Source organism: Triturus cristatus, chromosome 3_1 (assembly GCF_964204655.1).
Source record: "Triturus cristatus chromosome 3_1, aTriCri1.1, whole genome shotgun sequence".
Lineage (NCBI taxonomy): Eukaryota > Metazoa > Chordata > Amphibia > Caudata > Salamandridae > Triturus > Triturus cristatus.
In genome coordinates this window covers 659,315,656-659,327,997 of record NC_140583.1, presented here as the reverse complement: position 1 = coordinate 659,327,997, position 12,342 = coordinate 659,315,656, and positions in this window count along the sequence as shown.

Below are 12,342 nucleotides of genomic sequence, written 5' to 3'. Positions count from 1 at the left end.
TAGGATTACACGTAAGGAAGAAACACAAATCACCTTGTGTGATATTATAAGTAACTATTTGGGACTGGATGGGGGGTAGCGGATCTGACAGTTCAGTACACAAGGGGCAATACTGATGGGTAGCGAAATCGCCCAGAAGAACATTGGGGCGAGCGGTTGATATATTGAAAATATGAGTCAAAGTCTCCAACGATGCAGGGACAGCAACCAAACAAGTTGCCAAAATGTCGTTTACTGATCTCATCGGTGTCAAGCAGAAATGAGGGGCGCTAGTCACCGGTTTCGCTAGTGAAGTCCAAAAGTTCGATGACGAATCCCACGCAGCAAAGGAACGCGACACTCGGGTTTTCAACTCATCCCGGGTTGATGGGATCCCTCCTCTCTCGTCGCACCAGCCCGAAAACAGTCCGACGCCGACACATCCTGCAGCAACAGTCCAAAGAATGATCTGAAAGAGAATCAAATACAGGCATTATTCATTCTCGTAAGTAACATTTGTCAGCCGGGACTGCTTCCCAGCTATCTTTCCTTGGTCTCATAACTAAAATGGTATTATCTTGACCGGTTGCAATGACCTCTGCTTGTTCAGGGGGATTCTTAGGCGACTGCACCCAAACTCTGGCCCCAGGATTGTCGGTGGAGCCAAAACCTTTCTGGCCTCGTACAGTTAGCAACGTTGGGGCAGTGCCTTTTACCATCTCACCACTGAAGACAGGCATTATTAGCAATTGAGCCACTCGGTCAGTTTTATGTATCAGTAGGTCAACCTCACTGCTATTCAGCAGGAGCACCTTAATCTCTCCCTGATAATCACTATCAATGATTCCTCCAAGCACCTGAATGCCTTTTACAGCCAGCCCCGATCTAGGGGCAATTAATCCGAAATTTCCAGGTGGTATCTGAACACCAACACCTGTCTCAATGATGACTCGATCTTTACTTTTTATAATGGTGTCATCCATGGCATGCAAGTCTAAACCTGCCGACCCTGGGGTCGCTCTGCATGGAGCCAAAGCTCCGGGAGTAATCTCCCAGTACATCACAGTCTCTCTGATCTCGTTAGGTTTAGCATCAACATTCGGAGGAAACAAACGCATAAGTGGGGATTCAGCATTTAGAAAAGGACGGTTATTCAAAATCAATAGCGCTTGAGGCAAAAAATCTCGCCAATTCTTATACTTGTCATCTGTTAATTTGCGAAGTTGGTCTTTTAGCAGGCCATTCAACCTCTCCACAAGACCCGAGGCCTGTGGATAATAAGGTATATGAAATACCCATTCAATATTGTTTTCCACACAGAATTCCTGTACCAATCTTCCACGAAAATGGGATGCATTATCAGATTGAATTTGGAATGGCACACCATAATACATCATAATCAATTCCAATGTTTTAATAGTATTCAATTGGGTAGCTTGCTTACAGGGAAGGGCCACCAACAGGCCACTGTATGTATCAACAATGGTGCAAACATATTGACAATTCCTACTCATAGGAAGTGGACCAATGTAATCAATCTGCCAAATTTGAGCGGGCAATTTCCCGCGATGTAAATGACCTTTAACAATTTGGGGCACTTTGCGCTGCCTGATATGCTGACAAATGGGACAATGTAGAATAACATTTTTAATTAAATCTAGGGGAATATAAATTCCTCGATCAGCAGCCCACCTGCTAGTGGCTTTCTCTCCAAAGTGTCCTGCTTTCTGGTGGGCCCATTTCGCCAATCCCGCAATATCAGAATCTTGCGTGTCCACCACTGCCTCAGCAATTTTAGATTTCTCATCTGCAATATTATGAAAGAATTTGTCAAGAGAGTCTATCGGGGTATGAGCATCCACATGGAAGATTGTAACAGTACTCTGTGGGAGCATTTCCCAAATCTCCTGCCATAATTCTTTTCCCCACAATTCCTTGGAATGGATTTTCCAACTATGGGAATGCCAAGTCGGTAACCAAACTGCCAGTCCATTGGCAGTAGACCAAGAATCGGTAAAAATATGACATGTGCCAGGTAACTCTTGTTTCAGAACTTGATAAACAGCATAGAGTTCAGCAAATTGACTGCTCTTACCCTCACCAGTTGTACTCAGCAATTTTTGTGTGATCGGATTATAGGACACTGCTTTCCAATGCCGTTTCGTCCCTATGAACCTTGCTGAACCATCCGTAAACCAGACATGGTTTCTGTCCTCTGCAGACAAATCATCAAAAGGTTTACCCCACTTAACAGGAGACTCCTGTACTAAGGGTACGGAACATTCACTCTCAGTTTCAGTTGATGGCGCCCGTGCCACCTGCTCATGCAAAGATGCAACTCCTTTTTGTCCCACACGTGCCCTGTCTTGTATATACCATTTCCATTCAATCACACTCGCCTCTTGAGCGTGTCCAATTCGGTGAGTTTTCGGCGAACTCATAACCCACTGCATGATAGGAATTTCAGGTCGCAAAACTATATCATGTCCCAAAGTCAATTGCTCGGTATCCACCAGAGCCCAATAACATGCAAGTAGCTGTTTCTCAAAAGGTGTATAACGCTCACCAGCATCAGGTAACTTTTTGGTCCAGAAACCTAACGGTACTCTACTCTTACCTTGTTTCTGCCACAAACTCCAATTCGCATAAAGGCCTTGTACAGAGTAGACACATTCAAATCCACATCACCATCACATACAGGCCACAAATCCAGAGCATGCTGAATTGCTTCTTTTGCCAGACTGAACGCATCTTGCTGTGGTTTACCCCATTCAAATGCATTCTTTTTACGAGTGACCTGGTACAAAGGGGCCAATATTTGACTCAAATGAGGAATATGCTGGCGCCAAAATCCAAACAAACCAATGAAGCTTTGGGCTTCTTTCCTATTTCCCGGAACTGCAAAATCAAGAATTTTCTGTTTAACCTGAGGGATCACTTCTCGGTGCCCTTCATGCCAATTAATACCCAAAAATTTCACATCCTGGGACGGACCTTGTAATTTATCCGGGTTGATTTCCCAACCTTTCTCACGCAAGCACTCAATGACTCTATCCAATTGGGTCTGAACATCCTCTTGTGATTCACCTTGGATCAAAATATCATCAATATAGTGACATATCTGAATTTGTAGATGAACTGGTACCTCAGCCAGATGCTCTGCCACCAGCCGGTGACATATCGTAGGACTATGCACATAGCCCTGAGGAAGACTTCTAAACGTCATTTGACGCCCGTTCCACGTAAAACTGAATTGTTCCTGACACACAGGGGCAATCAGAATCGAAAAGAAAGCATTAGCAATATCAATGGACGCATACCATGTACCTGGATGTTTTTGGATTCTTTCAATTAGGGTAATAACATCCGGTACTGCAACAGTCAAAGGGGGTGTGTGTCTATTCAATTCTCGATAATCAACAGTCATGCGCCAAGAATTATCACTCTTACCTACAGGCCAAACAGGATTATTCCAAGCAGAAGTAACTGGGGTTATAACTCCTGCATCCACCAACTCCTGAATAGTGGTACTTATCTCTTCATGACCACCTGGAATACGATACTGCTTCTGACGAACCACTTTTGTCGCCTGAGGAACTTTTATGGGGGGCATTCTTAAACGACCAACCCGTACAGGCCTGGACGATATATAATGTTTAGTTCCAAATTGGTAACATCCATCATCTAAGTGCAAAGTCATTCCTTTCAAAATATCAATTCCAATTATGAATTCTAAGAGTGGCACCACTAATACAGAGTATTCTTTTCTAGGAATTCTACCTATTCTCATTTCAAGTAAGGTTTGAACTGCGGGAGTTTCCTTTCCACCTAATCCGGTAATTGTAAAAGGCTGACCTTTAAACTTCTTTGATTTTCCATGAATAAGAGTGGCCTCCGCTCCTGTATCTACCAATGCTCGGGCCCTTTGGATATTACGATGTCTCCAATAAATATCAATATCTACATAGGGTCTATTATCTCTGTGAGCCCATCTGTGTACTGGAGCTTGACCTATTTCCTAGTCCTTTTTATTGTGTTCTGTGTACCAGGATAAATCAGGATAAAGACTACCACGGTTCCTAGGTATCGATACCTCCTGTTCATATCCATCTCCATTACGAAATGGATTACTGTTCCCTGCATTGTACTGCGGGTTTCGATCGGCCAATATGTGTCGATCCTCTCTCCTTCTCAACTCAGGGGATTGATCCCTATCATCTCTACGTCTGCTGTTAACATAATCATCTCTCCCCCTCTCTCTTTCCCCCTCTCTCTCCCTGTCTCTCTCACGACGGGGGGACAAATCACGCGCATAACGTCGATCATCACGACGATCAGAGCGCCCACGGCGGTCGTCATCACCGCTACCGTCAGAAAAACCACGATCACACTCAGTTGTCCGAACACGCCGGGCACCCTCCTTTCGATCCAAGCCACGTTTGCGAAACATTTCCCACAAACGAGAAGTAGTCTCACCATCAATGTCCTCCTTACGCACACCATCAGCCAGAAGAGCAAGAAACATATCACGTCTAGTAAATTTATTTTCACCAGGAGTACGAGTGTCAGGCCGGGACTGCCGTTCAGGTTTAAACCACTCACCCAACTCACCGAGTTGGCGTACCGATTCCAGCACCACAGATAACATGTTACCAGTCTGATTAATCAATAAAGTCATCATGACCTGCTTATAAGCAACAGGGGAAGAACGAATAATACGATTCCGCACAGAAGATGTCAAGAAAGCATCAAGCAACCGGTCAGCAGTATTCGGATAAATTGCCGTTTTCATCACCTCCTCTTTGAGACGTTGCGCAGCATCGCGCAAAGTATACCACGGTTTGTCATTCACAGGCCAGTCAGACTCAGTAGGATATTTTTGATTACAACCCTCAGTCGCCAATTGAAGCAAAGAAATTTGACCACCACCATTAAAGTTACGAAAATGATCCTGTACAGTAGAATCCGAACTCAAGGAACAAAACTTCAAACAATCGCCAGCATCCAACATAATGCCAGCAGCGCCTAGTTCATAAAGGCGCACCATCCATGTGAGCAAGGGCTCACCAACTCGTTGCCGAAATCGCTGCAAAATATCACTAATTTCTTGTTGAGTAAAATCCTCCAAAGAGTCTAAAGCAATACCATTCGGAGCACCGGGAGCCTGCTGCACCTTCCGTCGAAAAACTGGATGCGCCGAGACCGCGGGATGAGCATCACAAGGAGCTCGACCAGTACACGTAGAGGAACAATCAGTGGAAGAAGCGTCGACCCCGCTCGAAGGACGAGCGCAATCACGGGGTGCACCATCAGAGGCGCAAGAAGCAGATTTACAAGCACGGCCGGAGCGAGAGGACTCGCGCTTGGCAGACTCCTCACCCGAGGAAGGAGAATCACTCGAGTTCCAGATATTACCATCCCATTCATCAGGATTCCAATCCAGTCCGGCTTTCGCCACGACCAGACGCACCTTCCGCGTCGAAACCCGACCACGCCGATTCTTGTATTTATAACGAGCAATTCGCACAGCCGCTCTCTCGGCAATAGTTTGGTACGTCTCAAGTTTGTCAGCAAGCAACTTATTTTGACACCGTGACAAAGTATGAGCATTCTGAATCTCAACAAAGTTCGCTTCCAAATCCTTATGCAAGTTCTGCAACTTCAACAACCTCTCATGGAGAAGCCTGTACGCAGACAGAACAATCCAACCTCTGCGCCCTAAAACGGGAAGCTCATCACCCTTAGATACCGGCGCCTTCTGTAAGCAAGTAATCACACTAGCCGGCTCCGCCAGCTCCAAAAAAGAATTCCAATTCTCACTCAAACCAGTAGAATCAGCCCACTCACGGGCTAAGGCTTCATAAGGCGTTGAATCCCAACCGGGAATATCAACGGGCAACTTAAAAGCAGATTTCGACTTTCTAGAAAACATTTTTGAAAAGAAAGAAAAAGAGAAAAAGAAAAAGAAGAAAGAGAAATGAAAATTATACGCAGGTAGATACAAATAATATACAAACAAAACCACGCACGCGCCAAAGGCAAACACAATACAACCACAACGCACACAGGTTTCGTAAACGGTTCGTGACGCCAAATGTTCTGCTTGGGTTTTCGGATCAGATAGAACCCGCTCATCAGAGCCTCACTAACCCAGCCAGAACGTTACCCCCTCCCTAGAACCTATTTACAATCCTACAACCACATATATCTATCACCTAAGGACAGGGGATTCCTACTATGCATACCAAGATCTCATAAGTGGCGGCCTCGCGGTCCCATACGAACCCAGACCTCTCTGCCCATACGACAGTATCACAAGTGGCGGCCTCGCGGTCCCATACGAACCCAGACCTCTCTACCCAGACGGCAGTCTCAGCACAATCGGCGGCCTCGCGATCCCATACGGATCCAGACCTCTCTGCCCATACGACAGTATCACAAGTGGCGGCCTCGCGGTCCCATACGAACCCAGACCTCTCTACCCAGACGGCAGTCTCAGCACAATCGGCGGCCTCGCGATCCCATACGGATCCAGACCTCTCTGCCCATACGACAGTATCACAAGTGGCGGCCTCGCGGTCCCATACGAACCCAGACCTCTCTGCCCATACGACAGTATCACAAGTGGCGGCCTCGCGGTCCCATACGAACCCAGACCTCTCTACCCAGACGGCAGTCTCAGCACAATCGGCGGCCTCGCGATCCCATACGGATCCAGACCTCTCTGCCCATACGACAGTATCACAAGTGGCGGCCTCGCGGTCCCATACGAACCCAGACCTCTCTGCCCATACGACAGTATCACAAGTGGCGGCCTCGCGGTCCCATACGAACCCAGACCTCTCTACCCAGACGGCAGTCTCAGCACAATCGGCGGCCTCGCGATCCCATACGGATCCAGACCTCTCTACCTAGACGGCAGTCTCATACGACAGTTCATCCTATGATCACCATAACATACAAAAAGGGAATCAGTCTCACTATTCATCAGATCACACAAGGATTGCCAGTTCGGGCATAGCCTGTTCTCAGGTTTGAGGGGCTCCTCTTTCCCTTATTCAGTTACCACTTACCTGATCAGGGTTAACATCTGTTCATGTAGCCGCAGCTGACTAGAAGAATAGGCTACCCTCTTATACAAGAACACACAGCATATGTTGGTTCACTACAAACTGGATACTTTACTACTCATTACACATACAATCACATAACATTACGATATAACACATAACCTGCAAAGAAAAGTGAAAGATTAAGTTGTACACTCTAATAAGAAAGGGTCGACATCACCTTAGTAGTATGTAGCCTGCACTCAGTGGTCATCTAGGCTCCCTTCTCGTCTGTGCCTCGGCTCGCCTGGAATCACCCTTCTCCGAGTCACTGGGACCTCTTCCTTATCGGCTACTCTCTCCTCTCTGGTTATTCTGTTAGGAAAGCATCTGTCTCTCAGTTCTTCTCCGCCTTCAAGATGGCGTCCGTCTTCCCTGGAATAAGTAGTAGCTCTACTCCTAACGGCTAGATGCCGCCTACGGACTGAACATGTAACTGCCTCAAACTTTCACTAATATAGAGGTGCATTTCCTCATGGAAAATTCCGGCCCGTAACCTGCCGCCCACCAAATTCTTGTACCTCCCCGTACCAAGGACACGTTCCCAGCCGGCCGGCCTGATGTAGTGTCTTCGGCATGAAGAAAAATACAATCCTTCGATAAGGGCCGGCCTGAACCGGTTCTCTCCAAGCGAATAACACCTCATAACTAAAACATTGCATTTGACCTAGAAGAATCCCAAGCTGCTGGAGCAGAAAGAAAGATGGAGTCTCTCCCGTTTGAGGCCTACCAGGCCTGCATTCAGCATGGCTCCATGAAATACCCTCACTACAGGACAGGTTATCCCTAATACTAACGAATCTATCCCCTAGGCTATATGTGCAAGCCCTGATCTATGGGGAAGAGCACAGAATCATGTCGAAGTGCCTAGTAAATAGGCTCCATCCACTACTCTAACCCTTAGGCTTGAATGGTAAGAGACTGAAGTCACATTCAATCACTTGTTAACACAAGAAGGCCAGGAAAATCGAGCAGAACACTTACTCTCCCCGTGCCTAACAAAATGTATGTGTCTGTCTGGTGCTCATATGAAACACTCTGATACCTATATACCGGTATATAAAACAAAAAAAAAGGAACGTACACTAGGGTGCCCTGGCGGAGATAAGGTGTAGTAATGTAAAGGTTCAGAGGTGGCTAAAAGGGTACAGGTAGAACAGGAGAGGCACAAGCGGGGAAAGCAAGGACATAGAGGTGGCAGCAGAGGTATTGTGGTGGTCACAACATGGGAATTTACTTGGGGTGGCACAAAGGGTTGTTGGTGAAGTCATTGCATTCTATTGAATGGAATGTACCCATGATTGCGGGAGCAGCTGGAAGAGATACTAGAGCAGCTCTGTGCAGTTGGGGGTCATGTCTTCTGTACCTGGATAAATATTTTACCTTTTCTCATGAGGAGCCTGGTAGGAGGTAGACTGACTTAGACAAGTGAAGGTCACAAAGTGAGACAATTGGGGGGGGGGGGGGAATGGAGGGAAAAGATGTGATAGAAGCAATTGGAGGCAAAGGACACAACTAAGTTCCACAAAGAAACCATGTGGATACATGAAGGTCACAAGGAAGGCACCTAGGAGGCAACAAAAAAGTGGGCAGATGTGAGTATAAAGAAGGCAATGAAGCACATGGTACCTACAAGAGAAAGGTTATAGTCTGTCATGCAGAGCGAAATACTGGATTTGTGCTTTCAAACAGCAGTTCATTATTTCTTTTCTTGGCAATGTGAGTTTTGTAGAGGTTGTTGGCATTTTGCTGCATTGCAGACATATCACATTTTCTGTATCTAGACAGCATCAACCTAGTGAGTATGGCCTACACATCTCTGTCCCATGCAGAAGAGTGAGAGCTGGCATAGAGAGGCAAGGGGCCACAGGAGAATCATGGCACATGATTGGAGGAGAATGCAGCACACGGGTGTGATACCAAGGCAGCTTCAGCACTGGTGCCTACCTGCAGTGCTGCAACTGCTGAAGATTCTGCCTCTTAATTAACTCATTCCATTGCCTACAAACAGCCCTTTCCACTAACCAAACATTGCTTCAAGCCTGTAAGGTTTATAGCAGCAGGTACCATGATCTGAATATGTTGACAAGTGCAGCACTTTGGTATGCAGGGCTGAACCAGGACAGTGATATGACAGCTGAGGAACCAATACTCCCTCATATATTGGCCTCAGAAAATAGCCCTCTTCTAGCCTCTTCCTCACGGGTTAATTCTACTACTTCATTAAAATTGTAGGAAGAACATGGACAGCCTTGCAAATTGTAGTGATGACAGGAACCAAGGGCGGAGGTATGACGTTTTATTACTTTTTCATCAACAGCTTCCCTCAGAATGCCTTCCGCCCGCCTCCCAACTGTAAAATCCCCAACGTTCCAAAACCTGCGCATGGAACCCACACGCACAATGAACAGGTGAAGAAAGGGGAGAGGAACAACAAGAGAGCATTCAGGCCATACAATACAACTTGCTATACATGTATTATATTATATAAACGTTGCAGACACCACATCTCCTCCCCTCTTTTAAAAATAAAGTAAAACCATTACAAAATCCTTAAACCTCAAAGGCATTCACATTTCACGGGAAGGTATGCCATTAGATCTATCCTAGGTGCTATCTGTTTGCCTGGAACTACCTTCAACCCTAGCATACTTGGTTTGGGAAAGGGCAAGATCATCGAGAGGTATATGATGGCATGACTAGAAACTGGAACCATTGGCCGAGTTTCCCGTGTGATACTGGTGCTGTCATTAAGTTCGGGATGCTGTACCTTTTTAGCTACAGATGGTGTAACCCCTACACCATGTGAAACATTCCATCATCCTCCCTTCTCTAATTTTATGGCTGATCCAGCCATTTTCACCACTTGTAACGGTTTTCCAAATTTGTCATCTCATATCCTCATTTCAGGGTACTCCACCCTTACCATGTCACCTACAGTTATGTTGGGCTTAATTAGTGCCTTCCTTTGGTCATAATATTGTTTCATTCTGGTTTGTCTATTAATCAGAACCTCATGCAACTTGACATTTCTTTTCCGGAAGAATGTCATTACCAACAGTAACTTTGCAATAAAGTGAGGACTTAGCTTAGTTATGGGAAGTCATCCCCTTTACAACTGAAAAGGAGTAGTATCAGTAACACTACGGGGAGTTGTATGATGGGCCCAAAGACAGGTAAGCAGTGCATTCCGTACAAGTATTTAAGTATATTATTCATTTGGCACATTCGACCTGTCCGTTTGCCTAGGGATGATACAGGGACGATCTGCAGTGTTTGATTCCAGAATTCTTCAAAAACTCGAACATTGATTTCAAAATAATTTTTATTGGAAATGTTATAAGACAAGAAGTATAGACATAGTACAGAATGGAGAGGAACATTCGCCTAAAGTGTATGATGGTTGGGATAGGGTACATCACCGTTTACTATAGGGCAATAGCATCAAGGAATCAAAACAACGTAATCTATCAAAATAACATTGATTCATAGTATCTTAGGTCATATATACTAGAATAGAGTGAGGTGCTATGAGGGTAAGGTATAGAAGAGAACAGTTGGAGTACCCCAGAGTAGTATCGAGATGTGGAGATGGAAGTGAAGAAGAGAGATGAGAGGATAGCCAGGATAGAGACAGCAAGAGAGCAAAGAATAAATAGTGGAGGGTGAGGGAAAGGAGGAAGGTGTGGAGGGAGAGGGATATGGGGTTAGAGTGGGAGGTAATGTAATGTAAGGTTAGTGATGTGTGGATCAAGTTTTAGCCAGATGTTTTGTTTTTTCTTCAATTGGGTTTTCACAGAGGTGTTTAGAGAGTTATCTCTTCTCCTGGTTAATTGGACCCATTCCCATCAAGCAAGGACCGAAAGTTTGGAGAGATCTTTCCATTCAGATAGAAAGGCTATAAGATTGGTTGAGACAAGGATATCCCATGAGGTGCGTTCTTCTTTGTCCAGCCTAAGACGTGTTTCTGAAGAGAAGATGGCAAGAACAATAGAGGCAATGTTAGGGGACCAGTTTATTTGTTGGATTAGTAAGATATTACAGAGTTCAAACCAGATTTTTTTATAGAAAGTACAGTCGAGTACCAGATGTTGTAGGTTTCCCGTCTCTTTTCTGCACCGCCAACATGTGCCTGAGTCACGAAGGCCTAGTTTGAAAAGTTTAGTGGGGGTGCAGTGGGCCATGTACGCAGTCCAAAATCTACATTGTGCTAGAGAGGTTGTAATCTTGTAGGTCCTGAGGTTAGCCCAGATGAAAGACCAATATAGTGTCATATTATGTGAATTGTTTGCATTGCATAAGATTAATTCCCATTTGTTCTGTATTGATTTAGTTAGAGAGGAGGTCGTGGGTGTAAGAATAGAGTATAGTTTGGAAGCTATGTGCTCCCCCCACCTCCCTCAGCTAAGGTCTTCAATGTGTTGGGAAGGTCGGGTGTTTCCGGGGATTTTTTTTTTTTTTTTTAAAACATGTTTTTTATTGCAACATTTTCAGCAACATAACCATCGGGGCAACCGGCACCCCCTACAATCTCCGGTTATATTCTTCGGTTTAGCAACGCACACAGCCATTCAGCCCACATCCCGGGGGCCGGGCGGCATAGATGGATAGTTAAGCAATGGAACACAACTATCGCCTCACAGCGGTGCTTGGTGCATGCCCCATGGGAGCCTCTGCTTTTCTGTCCCACCAGCTACATTCTTCACCCAACTCAGTGTAGCATTGCCCTCCCCCCTCAGGAACTCCCCCCCCTCCCATCCCGCCCCCCCCAACTGCTGCTGTTGCGGGCCCCTCCAGTGGTCCCTAACTCTAATTCGTGCCAGCCATCCGGGGTACATCTATTGTCCTCAGCCTCAAGGAACTCCGTTCTCCTCACGCTCCCGTTCCGCCCGCTCGAGCCGGCAATCCTGCAGGGCCTGCTCGATCTGCTCCCATGCCCTTACCCACTCCAGCCCCGCTTCATTGTCCGTCCTAATCGCTTGGCGCCTTCTGACTTCACTCTCACATCCAGACCATTTTAATAACTCGGAGATCCACCGCCCGATCGATGGGCCCTCCCGGGACTTCCAGTGCCACGTAATCTCTCTCTGGGCCAACATAAGCCCCAAGTCTATAAATTTACTCGTCACTTTTGTCTTTGCTGTGTGAGGGAACCAGAGCAGCAGGCACGCCCCCATATCAAACTCGACCTCCCTATCCGTCGCAGCATTCAAGATCTCTCCCACCTCAGCCCAATACGACCCGAGCTTCGGGC